Source organism: Zalophus californianus, chromosome 6 (assembly GCF_009762305.2).
Source record: "Zalophus californianus isolate mZalCal1 chromosome 6, mZalCal1.pri.v2, whole genome shotgun sequence".
NCBI classification, from domain to species: domain Eukaryota; kingdom Metazoa; phylum Chordata; class Mammalia; order Carnivora; family Otariidae; genus Zalophus; species Zalophus californianus.
The window spans coordinates 120,255,056-120,272,918 of record NC_045600.1 but is presented as its reverse complement, the minus strand read 5'-3'; the positions used below and the strand labels follow the sequence as shown (position 1 = coordinate 120,272,918).

At 36.4% G+C, this 17,863-nt stretch overlaps 1 pseudogene; it reads right to left on the bottom strand.

The window, feature by feature from the left end:
- Nucleotides 1–5,968: 5,968 nt before the first annotated feature.
- Nucleotides 5,969–6,890, bottom strand: LOC113909176 (annotated as a pseudogene).
- Between the last annotated feature and the right edge of the window lie 10,973 nt (nucleotides 6,891–17,863).

Sequence of the window (17,863 nt, the reverse complement as noted above, 5' to 3'; positions counted from 1 at the left end):
CACCACCCTGCTCTTATGCATATCTGTATTCCTCTCCCAGGAACCTCCATTTGCAGGCCTCTTTGCTGGGTCTCTCAGCTAAAACCTTCCCTAGTACCTCCCCTTTTTTTTATCAGGAGAAGATGACCTTGAGGACACTCTTCTCCAGTTTGACTCAGGGCTCAGTACTTTCCACTCCTAGCCCTTCCTCCTTTCTTCTTGGCCTCTGGGTACAAAAAATGTCAGAAGCGTTTCATTTGGGGCTCCTTAGGCAGAGAGATGACCCCACATCTGAGCTAATCCACTGGGCCTTGCTGGCACTGCTACAGGAAAAATGAAACATGAGGGAGATGGACCTTTCTCCTGTTTAGCCTCTTGTTTCTGTGAATGTTGCCATTTGTGGTTCAAGGCTTAACAGTTACTTTCACTTTGGCTTGTCCTAATCAACCACTCCAAAAACTAGCAACCTAGCTCTCTCCAGCTCTGCTTGGTTCTTGACATATGTCCTATAAAGATAAGCTATTAAAAAACCAAGTGGACTTCTACTAAGAAAATGTTAGCTGTTGAGACATTTTGCAAGGCATGTCATATTTAATATTCAATATTATAAGTAACTCTCATTTCTGACATCTTTGGACCAAACCTTTGTTTCCATTTTGACACTTTCCTTCTGAAACACTTCAAGGAATGAAATTACTTAGTTAAATGGTATGGACATTGTAAAAAAAAAAAAAACTCTATAAATATAACCAATTATTTTTTCCAAAAGTTATAACAGTTTCCTTCACATGAGCAGAGTATGACAGTGACCAATTCAGATCACCCACATAAATGTTCATTTAATTTTGTCATCTGTGAGCATTTGATGCGTGAAAAAATAATAATTCAGCTTTTTGTTTTAATACATTTTTACTAAGGTAAAATTTTTACAAATGTCATATTTCTAATTTTTCTTACTTAGTCTTGTGTTTCCCCTAGGGGACACACACACACACACACACACACACACACACACACACACACACACTATTTATTTTAAAACAATTTTAGATTTCCAGAAAAACTGTGTAAAAGGTACAGAAAGTTCCTATATACCACACCGCAATTTTCCCTGTTATTAGCATCTTGTATGGTAGGTATATCTGTCACAATTGACCAATATTAATACCGTATATAAATAAAGTCCATCCTTTACTCAGATTCTCTTAGTTTTATCTAATGTTCTTTTTCTGTTCCAGGATCCCATTCAGAATACCGCATTATACTTAGTTACCGTTTCTCTGTAGACTAGTCTTGACTCTAATGGTGGGGATTGTTTTGTCTTGGAAAATTGACCCCTTTATCATCATGTAATACCCCATTTCATCCTTGATAATTTTCCTTCTTCTGAATTCTACTTTATCTGAAATTACTATAACTATTCCAGGTTATTCTGATGATTATTAGCACATGTGGTCGTCTCTTAAGGCCACTATAACAAATTATCATAAATGGGTGGTTTAAAACAGAAATCTATTCCATTTCAGTTCTAGAGGCCAGAATGAGAGCAAGGTTATGAACAGGGCCATGCTTCCTCTGAAGGCTCTAGGAAGAATTCTTCCTTGCCTCTTCCAGCTTCTGGTGGTTGTCAGCAGCCCTTCGTGATCCTTGGCTTGCAGTCATATATCTTCAGTCTTTGCCTCCATTATTGTGTGTTCTTCCTGAGTGTCTCTGGGTCCTGTGTTTTCAAGGGTACTTCCTAAAGGACACCAGGCTTTGGATTGAGGGCCCCTCCTAATCCAGTACAGCCTCATCTTAATTAATTACATCTGCAAAGACGGTTATTTCTGAGCAAGGTCACTTTCAAAGGTTCTGTGTGGACATGACCTTGGGGTGGACACTATTCACCAAGACAGCATATATTTTCTCCATCTTTTAAACTGTAAATTTATTTTTATAGTGAATTTTTTAATAGACAACATATAGTTGGATATTGTTTTTCTAATCGTCTGTTTATTACTGCCTTTTAATTGGTATATTTGTCATTCCCTTCTTAAGTAATTATTTATGTAGTTGGGTTAATATCTACAAACATTGTATTTTCTGTTCATTGCAGTTGTTCTTTGTTTCTTTTTTATCCCTCCTGCCTTTTGTGCTTTATATGATTCCATTTGTCTTTTTTCTTAACATATCAATTATATTTATTTTTAAAAATATTTTAGGGGCTTTCTTAAATAGATACTCTTCTTAAATCTATCTATCATCTATCTATCTATCTATCTATCTATCTATCTATCATCTATATCTTTTTTTAGAGATTTTATTTATTTATTTGTCAGAGAGAGAGAGAGAAAGAGAACAAGCAGGGGGAGCATCAGGCAGAGGGAAAAGGAGGCTCCCCGCAGAGCAGGGAGCCCAATGCAGGACTCGACCCCAGGACCCTGGGATCATGACCTGAGCCGAAGGCAGACACTTAACCGACTAAGCCACCCAGGCGTCCCTATATATAGTTTTACAATATAAATTTTAACTAATTTAAATCTATCTTCAAATGACAATATGTTACTTCACATACAATGCAGTTATCTTACAACTGAATATTCCCAATTTCTATTCTGACGTGTCATTAATTTGAATTATTCATGTGCTATAATCACTTAATACATTGCTACTATTACCACTTTAAAGAAATAGGTAACTTTTAGATCAATTAAGGATAAGAAAAATAAAATATTTTATCTTAATTTATAACTTCACTGATATTCTTCCTTTCTTGTCATTCCAAACTTCTGATCTGTATAATCTTCCCTCTTCCTAATGAATTTCTTTTAGCATTTCTTGTACAGCAGGTCTCTTGATGATAAATTCCTTCAGTTTTTGTTCACCTCAAAAGTACTTATTTCTCTTTCACATTTGAAGGATAATTTTACTGGATATGGAAATCTAGTTTGATTTTTTTTTCTTTCAACACATGTAATATTTCATTCCACCCTTTTCTTGGTTGCATGATTTCTGACTAAAAGTTCACTGTAATTCTCATACATGTTCCACTTTGGGTATTTTTTTTTTCTTCCTCTGGCTACCCTTTTTTTTTTTTTTTTCCAGAAAGAGAGAGAAGCCCATGCATGGTGTGGGGGACAGGTAGGGCAGAGGCAGAGAGAAAGAGAATCAGAAGCAAGCCCTGTGCCCAGCGCAGAGCCCAATACGGGGCTGGATCTCATGACCCTGAGACCATGACCTGAGCCTAAATTAAGAGTCGAATGATTAACTGACTGAGCCACCCAGGTGCCTCATTCTTCTTCTGGCTACTTTCAAGATTTTCTTTTTGTTTTTGGATTCCTGCAGTTTGAATGTGATATACCTAAGTACAGTTTGTCTTTTGTGTGTTTTGTTTGTTTGTTTGTTTGTTTGTTTTGGTATTTATCCTTCTTTGAATTCTCTGAACTTCTAGGATCTGTTCTTTGGTGTGTCTGTCATTAATTTTGGACTTTAGACATTCTCACTTCAAATATTTCTTATATTCTATGTTCTCTTTCCTGTTCTTCTCATATTCCAATAATGTGTATGTTACACCTTTTAAAATGGCGCCACTGTTTATTTTCATTCTCTTTGCATTTCAATTTGATCATTTTCTCTGTTCTCCCCAGGATCATTCATCCTTTCTTTGGCCATGCCCAGGGTACTAATAAACCCATGAAAAACATTCTTTAATTTTGTTCCTATTTTTAGATTTCTAATGTTTCCTTTTGATTCTTTCTTGGCACGTCCACCTTCCCGCTTGCATTATCCATCTGTTCTTGCATATTTTTTTTCCATTAGATCCCTGAACATATTAATCATAGCTATTTAAATGCCCTCAAGTAAATCCAAGACCTGTGTCATATCTGAGCCTGGGTCTGTTGCTTGCTTACTGTCATCAGATTGTGCTTTTACTCTTGACTTTTGGCATTCCTTGTACTTTTTATTGAAAGCTGGACTTGTGTCAGGTAATGAAAGCTGAGGTAACTAGGCCTTGAGTGTGAGAATTTATGTTAATCTGGATAGAAGTTGGCCTGGGGAGCCAGGGGTTTCAAATTCTTCTGGTGTCCTTGTTTTTGTCTCCTCTCTTGAATGTGGGCTTCCTGCTCACTCTTCCTTAGAGACTGTGTCTTTCAGATTTGTCCACTGTAATTCACTGTGATTCTATTGAAGCCCTACTGGTATGGTGGTCAGGTATGGGGGAAGATAAGCATTTCATAGTATTGTGATCAAATCTCAGGGTGATAAGGGTGGTATGAGGCTCAGGTAAAATTGTCCTTGGAAACTTGGCCTCCCTTTGTTAGAGAGAAGGCTCTGGGAGATATTCTGCATAGTTAATTTTCCCTTCCTCATGGCAGAACTACTAGGGAATATTTCTCAGATCTGCAGTGTGAGAACTGGGTGGCATTTCAGGAGGTAAAATCCACCAAAGTGTGAATCACCCCCAAACTGTGCCTCAGATCCTCCGCAGGCCTTCAATCTTACTCTATTCCATACTCGGTCTCCAGCAATTGATCCAAATTTCTCTTTGAGTGTTCCAGGTAGATTATGGCAACAGTGGCTTCTGCTCCAAGATGCAGGTCTCAGCTGTTTCTCTTCATAGACTCTTATACTCTGTATCTCTGGATTTCAGGGTAGTGGCTTGCCCTGGAACCTCAGTTCTCTGACGCCTCTAAAAGAATCTGTGAATTTACACATTGTTCAGATTTTTCTTGTTTGGAAAAATGGCAGTGACTACTTCCAACTTCCTTTACATGTCAGGGCTGACATAAGAAGTCATATGTTTCTATTAAAAGCAATCTGCAAATTTGCTTATACTGTCTAAAGATGTCCTTCTCATATTTCTATATCTCAGTTATAATTCTAAGTGATACCCTTAAAATGTATTTTTTAATATAAGGTATTGATCTACTGACATTGATTTCTATATTTTGAGAAATGGTAATCAAGAATGGGCTATCAGGGCACCTAAGTGAGTCAGTCAGCTAAGCGTCTGCCTTCCACTCAGGTCATCATCTTGGGGTCCTGGGATCGGGCCCAGGGCTCCCTACTTAGGAGGGAGTCTGCTTCCTCTTCCCTCCCCACCTGTCCCTTCCCACTCATGCTCTCTCTCTCAAATAAATAAATAAAAAATCTTCAAAAAAATATTACCTATCAAAATACTTGACAACAATATGATTATTTGTTGCCACAGTAGTAATCATCATGCATTTTAAGACAGTGACCTAGGCATCATCAAACTTTAAAACATGTATCATTTTGCTGGTAATTGGAAGATAAGAAATGAATGGTAATGTCATATATTATGACCAGTAATTAACAATGTATGTAGATCCTTTATCTTTTAATATATTTTTCCTCATTTAATCTTTTAAAATTATGCAAATGATAAATATCACTGTAGGAAAATAATAAAGAATATAAGATTGACTTCTACCCAACAAAAAATAATACTGTTATCATTTTAGTGTATATTGTTGATTTTTTTCAAGGGTCACTTTGAATATACAAGTTGTTCTGGGAGAATGGGAGTTTGCAATTGGCTTCATAATAAACTAAATGATACATTATTAACATATTTCCAAAAATTAATAAACTTCAAAATCATTATTGGTGCCTAAATAGTAATTCTTATATAATAATCTATTTAACTTATTCCCTATGATTAGTTATACAATAATTTCCAATTTTTAACCATAACAAAACTATGAGGTAAGAACTTCTAAAACATCACTTTCATCTTGTCTACTTGTTTCCTTCAGATGAGGTTTTAACAGTGGAAGTGTCAATTCAAATGGCAAGCCTCTTGCTGAGGTTCCCAGAAAGTATTGACTCTGTGCCCCAGAAAGCAGCTGACAGCTCTCTCCTTCAAGCATAAGTGAGTGTGTCTTTTCTTCACATTTGAACCAAAGAGATTACATTTTTTTGACTGATTGATAATTCTCTTAAGTAAACAGACTACAATAACATTACAGTCACTGGTTAAGTTCCATCAGTTTTTTTTAATTCTCTTTGATTTTTTTCTCTTGGTCTTCCGTTATCCTTTCTGCAGGTCGCTTCTTCAACCCCTTCATTTTCCTGGTTTGTAGTATGCTTAGGTCTTGCTTCTGCATATGAATCCTTCTATAAGTTGTACCAAAAGTATCATGGGAGACATTTTTCTTCTTCTTTGGCTTGAGTGCTTTTGACATTTTCATAGATAATTTATAAAGATCATCTGATGCCAGATGTGTCCTCCTCAGAACCAGATCCAATGAGGGCCCCACCTCTTCCAATTCAATCCTTGGTGTTCTACAACCAGATTTCTTCAACAACAACTTACAGCTTCAAAAGTAAATCTTCCTATTCAATGCAGTGAAGTGCAGAACATACTCTAAACCAGCCAGGCAGATATTTGGTACTGTGGGGCCTCTGAAGAAATCAACAAGAAGACTTTTTAGCCTTCTGTAGTCTCCTGTTACATCAAAATCATCACCAGCAAATATTAACATGAGTTTTGTTCCCTCGGGACATTTACTATTCTTAATATCTTTTAGAGAGACAAACTTCTCGATATGCAATTCAATCATATACAGCACATGGTAGTCATACATAAGACCTATTACTACATTATTTGGCCGCTTCTTATTATGGGAGCCAAACATAAATAAAGAACAATCTGACTTCTTTGAAAAGAATTCCAATGATGTCTGATCCTCAAATGGTCTTGTAATGTTTTTCTTTTTATACAGAACTTGATATGGCTTTTTCAGTGCATACACATCTTTAAGTACTTGTGTCACAATTGAATTGGCATTTCCCCCTTTAATAAGTATAGTATTTTTAATATTTTCACTGAGTTTCAGTTCTCTCTTCTCAAGGAATTGCTTGGCTCTTTTCGTTTTGGGCTTTACAGCTCGATCTAAAGTGTCCATGGCTACCACAACGTGAATTCCAGGAAACAAGAGATTGCATTTTTTATCAGTGTATATTCTATATATTGCTATATGCAATATATGGATTTTAATTATAGCTTTAACTTGTTTTGTTATTACATTTGTTATTTATTTATTTCACTTATTGATTATTATTACATGTTTATTACATACATATTTATCCATATGCTTATACTCTTCTTTATTCTCCTTTTGTGAATTGCTATTCATTTGCTCATTTTTCTATCAATATTTTTGTATTTTTCTTATTGATTTTTAAGAAACTTTCAAGACAAATCTTTGCCAAATAGTTTATGGGACTGGTGATTAATACTTATTCAGTGCTTCCTGTATGCCTGGTATTGAGATAATTGTTCTTTATATAGTGTCTCACTTCACATAAACCCTCTAATAATGTGTAAGGGTGGGTGTATTTATAACATCCATGGTATGTGTGAGGAAACTAATGTTTAAAGTGGTGAATGCTGCTGGAGCAACTACTGAGTACCCAAATCTGTCCTTCTAGTTACTGAATTACATCTTTGTCTCTGACACTCAGTATCTTAACTACTTCTCTATGCTATTGTCATGCTATTTGTCTGGAGAAAAGTAAATTTTTAACATTGATGAAAAGTAAAAATACACCATGAATTTGTGTATATATGGTGTATTTTGTAATATATGGTTAAATATACATTTTTTTCACTAATGAGTGGTCACAACTAATGAGTGAAATATATGTAATATATATGTTAGTATATTTTTTCACTAATATATGGTTATATATATATTTTTCACTAATAATATATATTACATATATATTACATATATTTCACTTATTAGTTGTGACCATTCTGCTTCTTAGTCTATCACTTTTATTATTTTTTAATTTGGATAATTGTATACCTTATTTCTAGGATCACTGTCTGAAAAATAAGCAATAAATAGATAACTTGGAAATGAGTCGTCTACAACATATTCTTGTAAAATAGGTTTTATTTCCTCATTTATTTCTTTAATGGTGTTAATATAGTGTGTACCTAAAGTAAATAATAAAGCAATAATAATAAAGATCAATAATAAAGATCGATCAGAATAAATATGATATAGGAGATTTGATGACAAATTTAAATATCTTGGTGAAAATACAACATATATAGGCATATATGTATGTATGTATATATATATATGTATATATATATCCAACATAATCTTTGCAAACACACACAGACCAGTCTAAGAAATTGTGTATTATGCATAAGGAAATTGTCAAGAAATTTTTAAAAGTAGGAATCAATATGCAGTAAGCAATGTAATAAAATTCCAAATTAATAACTAAAAGATAGTCAAAATATATCTTTACCTAAATATTAAATCACTAAGAAAAATTATAGCTAAAATAATCATATATTAAGAAATAAGAGAATATTATAAAATTATCCACCCAAAACTTCCACTTATATAAAATTTCTATCTTAAATCACTTTATCAGAAAATAAAAAGGATTAAAATTTGGGAGCTAAATATTCAAGTGAATAAATTTTTAAAGAGAACAACAAAATTAAACTAAATGAGGTAGAAGGAAGGAAAGAAGGAAAAAAGAAGGAAAGTGGTTACATTAAAGTCAACATGAACACTACATCAAAAACAAATGATGTAATGTATGGTGATTAACATAACATAATAAGTAATAAAAAAATTAACCACTGGAAAAAAAGCAACATGAAAAGATATTCTTAAAAATAAAAAATGTAATAAGAGGAATTCAGCTGAATAGGGATCAAACCATTCTGAACACCTACGAACTCAACAGGAGGTCAAAGAAAAGAATACCAACAACTCTCAGAACAGAAAAGCGACCACGTACTGAAAATCTCCTCTGGACAAAATGACAAGACGGAAAAAAATCACCTCAGCAAAAAGAACAAGAGGTAGTACCATCTGCCAGGGACCCACTCAGTACAGACGTTAGTACGATGTCAGAGCTAGAGTTCAGAATCATGACTTTAAAGATACTAGCTGGGCTTGAAAAAAGCATGGAAGTTATTAGAGAAACCTTCCTGGAGAAATAAAAGAACTAAAATCTAACCAAGTCGAAATCAAAAAGGCTATTAATGAGGTGCAATCAAAAATGGGGGCACTAACTGCTAGGATTATGAAGCAGAAGAGAGAATCAGCGATATAGAAGACCAAATGATGGAAAATAAAGAGGCTCAGAAAAAGAGAGAGAAACAACTACAGGATCACGAGGGCAGAATTCAGGAGATAAGCGATACCATAAGACGAAACAACATTAGAATAATTGGGATCCCAGAAGAAGAAGAGAGAGGGGGGCAGAAGGTATATTGGAGCAAATTATAGCAGAGAACTTCCCTAATGCGGGGAAGGAAACAGGCATCAAAATCCAGGAGACACAGAGAACCCATCTCAAAATCGATAAAAATAGGTCAACACTCCGACATCTAATAGTAAAACTTACGAGTCTCAGAGACAAAGAGAAAATCCTGAAAGCAGCTCGGGAGAAGAGATATGTAACCTACAGTGGTAGAAACATTAGACTGGCAACAGACCTATCCACAGAGACCTGGCAGGCCAGAAAGGACTGGCATGATATCTTCAGAGCACTAAACGAGAAAAATATGCAGCCAAGAATACTATATCCGGCTAGGTTCTCATTGAAAATAGAAGGAGCGATAAAGAGCTTCCAGGACAAACAAAAACTAAAGGAATTTGCAAACACCAAACCAGCCCTCCAAGAAATATTGAAAGGGGACCTCTAAGCAAAGAGACAGCCTAAAAGCAGCATAGATCAGAAAGGAACACAGACGAAATACAGTAACAGTCATCTTACAGGCAATACAATGGCACTAAATTCGTACTTTTCAATAGTTACCCTGAATGCAAATGGGCTCAATGCCCCAATCAAAAGACACAGGCTATCAGATTGAATGAAAAAACAAGACCCATCAATATGCTGTCTGCAAGAGACTCATTTTAGACCGAAACACACCCCCAGATTGAAAGTGAGGGGGTGGTAAACGATTCCCCATGCTAATGGACACCAAAAGAAAGCTGGGGTGGCAATCCTTATATCAGACAAATTAGATTTTAAAACAAAGACTGTAATAAAGGATGAAGAAAGACACTATATCCTACTTGAAGGGTCTATCCAACAAGAAGATCTAAGAATTGTAAATATCTATGCCCCTAACATGGGAGCAGCCAATTATATAAGGCAATTAATAACAAAAACAAAGAAACACATTGACAACAATACAATAATAGAGGGGGACTTTAACACCCCCCTGACTGAAATGGACAGATCACCTAAGCAAAAGATCAACAAGGAAATAAAGACTTTAAATGACACACGGGACCAAATGGACTTCACAGACATATTCAGAACATTTCATCCCAAAGCAACAGAACACACATTCTTCTCTACTGCCCATGGAACATTCTCCAGAATTGATCACATCCTAGGTCACAATTCAGGACTCAACTGGTACCAAAAGATTGGGATTATTCCCTGCCTATTTTCAGACCACAGTGCTTTGAAACTAGAACTCAATCACAAGAGGAATGTCGGAAAGAACTCAAATACATGGATGCTAAAAAGCATCCTGCTAAAGAATAAATGGGTCAACCAGGAATTAAAGAAGAATTAAAAAAATTCATGGAAACCAATGAAAATGAAAACACAACTGTTCAAAATCTTTGGGATACAGCAAAGGCAGTCCTAAAGGAAATTATAGAGTAATAAGCCTTTCTCAAGAACAAGAAAAGTCTCAAATACAAAACCTAAACCTACACCTAAAGGAGCTAGAGAAAGAACAGCAAATAAAGCCTAAACCCAGCAGGAGAAGAGAAATAATAAAGATCAGAGCAGAAATCAATGACATAAAAACCAAAAGAACAGTAGAACAGATCAGCGAAACTAGGAGCTGGTTCTTTGAAAGAATTAACAAGATTGATAAACCCCTGGCCAGACTTATCAAAAAGAAAAGAGAAATGACCCAAATCAACAAAATCATGAATGAAAGAGGAGAGATCACAAACAACACCAAAGAAATACAAACAATTATAAGAACATATTATGAGCAACTCTATGCCAGCAAATTAGATAACCTGGAAGAAATGGGTGCATTCCTAGAGATGTATCAACTACCAAAATTGATCCAGGAAGAAATAGAAAACCTGAAGAGACCTATAAACACTAAGGAAATTGAAGCAGTCGTCAAAAATCTCCCAACAAAAAAAACCCCAGGGCCAGATGGATTCCCAGGGGAATTCTACCAAACATTTAAAGAAGAGTTAATACCTATTCTCCTGAAACTGTTCCAAAAAATAGAAATGGAAGGAAAACTTCCAAACTCATTTTATGAGGCCACCATTACCTTGATCCCCAAAACAGACAAAGACCCCATCACAAAGGAGAATTACAGACCAATATCCTTGATGAACATGGATACAAAAATTCTCACCAAAATCCTAGCCAATAGGATCCAACAGTACATTAAAGGATTATTCACCATGACCAAGTGGGATTTATCCCTGGGCTGCAAGGTTGGTTCAACATCCGCAAATCAATCAACGTGATACAATATATTAACAAAAGAAAGAACAAGAATCATATGATCCTCTCAATAGATGCAGAAAAAGCATTTGACAAAGTACACCATTCTTTCTTGATCAAAACACTTCAGAGTATAGGGATAGAGGATACATACCTCAATATCTTAAAAGCCATCTATGAAAAACTTATCTTTGACAAAGCAGCAAAGAATATCCAATGGAAAAAAGACAGTCTCTTCAACAAATGGTGTTGGGGAAATTGGACAGCCACATGCAGAAGAATGAAACTGGACCATTTCCTTACACCACACACAAAAATAGACTCCAAATGGTTGAAAGACCTAAACGTGAGACAGGAGTCCATCAAAATCCTAAAGGAGAACACAGGTAGCAACCTCTTCGACCTCAGCCGCAGCAACTTCTTCCTAGAAACATCGCCAAAGGCAAGAGAAGCCAGAGCAAAAATGAACTATTGGGATTTCATCAAGATAAAAAGCTTTTGCACAGCAAAAGAAACAGTCCACAAAACCAAAAGACAACCGACAGAATGGGAGAAAATATTTGCAAATGACATATCGGATAAAGGGCTGGTATCCAAAATCTATAAAGAACTTATCAAACTCAACACCCAAAGAACAAATCATTCAATCAAGAAATGGGCAGAAGACATGAACAGACATTTTTCCAAAGAAGACATCCAAATGGCCAACAGACACAGGAAAAATGCTCAACATCACTCGGCATCAGGGAAATCCAAATCAAAACCTCAATGAGATACCACCTCACACCTGTCAGAATGGCTAAAATTAACAAGTCAGGAAACGACAGATTTTGGCGGGGATGCGGAGAAAGGGGAACCCTCCTACACTGTTGGTGGGAACGAAAGCTGGTGCAACCCCTCTGGAAAACAGTATGGAGGATCCTCAAACAGTTGAAAATAGAGCTACCATACGATCCAGCAATTGCACCACTGGGTATTTACCACAAAGATACATATGTAGGGATCCGAAGGGGTACGTGCACCCCGATGTTTATAGCAACAATGTCCACAATAGCCAAACTGTGGAATGAGCCAAGATGTCCATCGACAGATGAATGGATAAAGAAGAAATGGTATATATACACAATGGAATATTATGCAACCATCAAAAGGATTGAGATCTTGCCATTTGCAACGACGTGGATGGAACTGGAGGGTGTTATGCTGAGTGAAATAAGTCAATCAGGGAAAGACATGTATCATATGATCTCACTGATATGAGGAATTCTTAATCTCAGGAAACAAATTGAGGGTTGCTCGAGTGATGGGGGTGTGGGAGCGATGGGGTGGCTGGGTGATAGACATTGGGGAGGTTATGTCCTATTGTGAGCGCTGTGAAGTGTGCAAGACTGTTGAATCACAGATCTGTACTTCTGAAAGAAATAATGCAATGTATTTTAAGAAAAAAAAAGAAGAAAAAGATAGCAGGAGGGAAAGAATGAAGGGGAGTAAGTCTGAGGGGGATATGAACCATGAGATACGATGGACTCTGAAAAAGAAACAGGGTTCTAGAGAGGAGGGAGTTGGGGGGATGGGTTAGCCTGGTGATGGGTATTAAAGAGGGCACATTCTGCATGGAGCACTGGGTGTTATGCACAAACAATGAATCATGGAACACTACATCCAAAACTAATGATGTAATGTATGGTGATTAACATGACAATAAAAAATTAAAAAAATAAATAAAACTTTAGGAATTGCATATAAAAAAATAAAATAAAATAAAAAATGTAATAAAAAGCAATGTTGTTAACTATGAAATCTGTAAAATACTTAGACTAAGCCTAACCACAGTGTTTAAACTTAGAATGTGTCTATTGCTTCATTATTAACTATAATGTTAGTAGAAATGTATGATCCATTATCTACTTTAGGAAGATATCTCCTATTACCAGATTGTTACATTTCTTTAATCGAGGTAGTATTATATTTTACCAAATTCATTATCTGTTGATATAGAGATATTTTACTTTTTTCTTTAAATTCAGTTTTTATTGAGGTATAATTTATACACAATAAAATACCACATTAGGAATTTTCCATTTGTTTTTTTAGAGAGAGAGTGATTTGGGGAGACAGGCAGAGGGAGAGAGAGACTCTTAAGCAGACTCCATGCCTAGCACTGAGCCTGATGTGGGCTCAATGTGGGGGCTCGATCTCACCACCCTGAGATCATGACCTGAACTGAAATCAAGAGTTGGATGCTTAAACGACTGAGCCAACCAGGGGCCCCTGAATTTTACATTTTTGAGCTCTAGCTTTGTTATATTCTAATAAAGATTGATGTAGTTTTTTCTGGCTGGCTTCCATGGATGTACTTGACACTTTCAAGACTTGCTTTTAAGCTTTTATAATGGTGGATCTAGGGTGGATTTTCCTCTAGGTCTAGTTTAGCCCTATAATTAAGACATTGTATTTCTAGAGTCTCCTGAATATCTCACGTATTTAAGGAGTTTTCTTCACTGTGGATATTAGTAATTCAAAAGATTCTTAGCTGTTTGTAATCTCTTAGAATTGTTTGAGTCTTTCTGCACATTTTTCTTTGCCTGGCCATATAAGGGTTTTACTCAAAGCATATGTAGAATGATGTTGAGCCAAAGATAAAATGTACCTTGAACCAAAGACTCAAATGTACAAAAATGTACCACATCTCTGAACCTCTTTTTCTGTGTACGTGCTTCTGCTCTGAGACTCTTGTCTCCAAGTTATGGTAACCTTAGCTTCTCAGAACTCTGATTCTTGCTCTTCAACTCAGCCAGCCTGACAAACTCTCTTTGGATTATCCATTTTGCACCAAGGTCTGGAAATTACTCCAGGTGGATATTTGGGTGATCATAAGGGATACTTCACTGGCTTTTCCTCTCTGAGTGATCTCAGTTCTGAGCCCACTAAAGTCTCTAGGTAGAATATACTAATAAATTGCTGCTCAGCACAACCCTGGATGCTGCTGTGTGGGATACACTTTCTCCATTGTTCCTTTACATTTCCTGAGATAATCCAGACCATGTAATGTAGGGAGACCTGCTGTGGGGACCATAAAACACCTTAAATTTTTGTGACTAATTTCTTAACACTCTTAAATACATGACGTACACAAAACTCTTATTTTTAGATTTTTCAGGTGCAAAATTTACAGATGGACTGGAAGTGGGAAAAATTCAGATAGGAAAACTTAGGATAATCACAAATCTTTTTTTTAATAATCTTGACAAATACACAAACTTTCAAATTAGGACTAAGCAAGTACTTCTAGGATAAAATACACACCTCTAAGGTTGAGACCAGACATTCACCCAAATTTTGTCATGGTGTGTCAGATGTACACAAGCCATAAATGGAGCTGTGGCTACTGTATGATATTAATAGATAAGCACCAATAATAAAGATAAATAAGTCAGAAGCTACTTGATGCTCTGCATTTCATTTAATAAGAAAAGAGTCAGGAGGTAGAGTGTGACACTATGCTTCTCATCTTCATGGACATTTACAAGTGGAGTTGATAAATACAGGAGACCCTGCACTGGATTCTGCCAGTGGTTAAAAGGAACACAAATATTGGTGACACATTCATGGCATCTCACAGGGCTATTGCTACCAAGCATGGATGATGTGAGGAACACTGCACAAGAGAAGCTTGAACACAAACTTCCCTTGGAAATCTCAGGTAGTATTATAACTACCACCCATACCTTTATTTGTCTCCCGAAATAGGATTGATTGCAAAATCCAATATCAGATTTTGACTCATCCTATCTAAACAATGTAATCTAAAGTCATATTATACTTCATTTCTGCTCTAAGTAAAATTAGATTGAATTGCATCACAATAGAGAGGAAATTCAACCTTACGTTTTTTGGTGTTGTACAGCAGATAAAAATATAACTGCAAAGCCAATGACATATTGCATTGAACGTGAGGTTTTGAAGGCAAAGTAACTGTCTCAGTATAAGCTCAGGATATATTTGGATTTGCTTCTGGGAAACTATACTAATTCTCTAAATATTCCACTTCGGTTTGAAGCTGCTCATTAACCATTCTGCTTACAGGATTTAGTTAAGCTCCTCTGAAATTGGATATTGTCCTGCGCGGGTGGGGTGGGGGCTAATTCAATGATCACGTCCTATGGAACGTGGCACATACTGGTTTCTCTCTGCCTGTTGTCACTTTCAATTCCAAGGACTGACCTTGGGCTACTTTTGCAATGACACTCTTGTAGTTACAGTGCCTTTGGATTTCCTGGTATCCAGCTTTCTCTTGTCTATATTAATAGTTTCCACAGGAAGTCAGCAAGATGCTCCACTTCAGGGAGGAGGATTAGAGGACTAGAGAATTTTTTTTAAAAGATTTATTTATTTGAGAGAGAGAGAGAGCATGAGAGGGAGGGCAGAGGTAGAGAAAAAATCTCAAGGAGACTCCCCGCTGAGTTTGGAGCCTGATTCAGGGTTCCATCTCACAACCCTGAGATCATGACCTAAGCCTAAATCAAGGATCGGTCACTTAACCAACTGAGCCACCCAGGCACCCCAGGACTAGAGGATTTTTTGACCTTAAAAAATTTCATCTGTATTAATGTATTTTATAAAGAATGAAATGTATGTGGGCTTTATTTCATTATTTTACTGTTAATATGTGTGATAAAAAATGCTTAATGACAGTTCTACAAAATGCTGTCCTTGATCCACATTTCCTTAACTTACCATGATGGCTGTATAGTGGCCCTTGACAGTCCATGGAAACTCTCACTTTTGAATCTCTGATTGATAATCTAATGCTGGGCAGGTTCTGTCCTGATAGAATGTGCTGGGTGATGAGCAGCTTTCCTGGGGTTCAGGGAAATAGCTGAGAGGTGAGTTTCAGGGACAAGGGAAGATGTGCATTGACACTTGTCACTAACTAGCAAAACCCAGCCACTGTGAGGAAATGCTTCGGGGAACTTGAGAATTGACACCAACAGCAGTATCAGAAAGGAACACAGCTCTCAGCAAGTTAGAGACCAGAATCATTCAACAGGGCACTACTGTGGTCTGGAGTCAAGCTGGGGAATGTTAAAATTCTGGCAAGCATAAACAACAAGATTTGGGAAAAATCTTCTCTTATTAGCACTTTCCATTTTTGTTTTCAAAGTAATTCTATCAATAAATTGTGTGTGATGATATTGAAGAAGAATTTACTCTTTCTTTAATCTTTCATATACAATCACATGAAAAAATAAATAAAGAACAAAAACATTTTAACTGGAAAGAACATACATTTAATATATCACTCAAATAAGGAAATGAGTTACCAATGAATGCATGTTTTTTTACTTGATGGTCTTAAAAATATCTCAATTTAACTGGTACAAATTAGGTAACAGTTATCCACCTTCCAAATCAATAAAAAGATATTTTTATTCCCAGACCCATAAATCATTCAGTAAAATACTTTCTAGGGTCCAAAATATAACCCAAATTTCCACTGTCAGCTATCACTGACTAGCTTTCAAGAGACCAATCCTCCTACTTAGAACAGCAGGAAAAAAAAAAGGGATAAAAATAGAAAAAAATATATCTGAGAGGGTACTAGAGAACAATTAAGGTAGCCAGGATTTGAAAAGCCAAAATCCTGGAAAGAGGGCAAATTCATTGAGAGAAACATGACCTTCTATGCTATGTTTGTTCTGTCCCATCTGTCAGCCTTTTAGTGTGCTCTCCCCGACTTCCTGTTACCAGTATGTGCATCTCCAAGTCTGATGACCTGTTTTATTCTGGAACCTCAGAATGCTGCTCTAAGTGATGACAAGCTATACATTGGAGGCAGGGATTGTTATTGACATTGCCTCCCTTCCAAAATAGCCCTTGGGAGTTAGTATAAAAAGATTCCAGATCTCTCAACTATTGAATATGATAACTCTGAGATAATGTGTTTTGCACCACTTTCCACAGTATCCCTGAAGAATTCAGCCCCAATTGTCTACTATGGCAGCTGACTAAATTGGTTGACTTTTATTAGCTATTTTCCTTTCTCTATATAAATTTCCCATGCCACTACCAGTGTCGGATACACCGCCCAAATAAATAACTTTTACTCTAATACTTATCTCATGGTCTGCTTCTAAAGCAGCCTAACTGATGATTTATAAGCTGTGTGTGGGCTGAGTCTGTGAAGTTGAACAGAAGCTGTTAAGAGACAAAGAAACCAAAAGAGCTTTCAGACATCTCACAGGGCTAATGAGATAAAAACTGAGTTCAGAGCTACCAAAGGGTGAGGACCTGAGAGGTCAAAATCCTGGAAAAAAGAGAAGCACAGAAAAGAATGTGCTAAGACATTTGCCAATTCCTAAGCAGCGTTGTAGAGGCAAGAGGCAGAGAGGCTGAG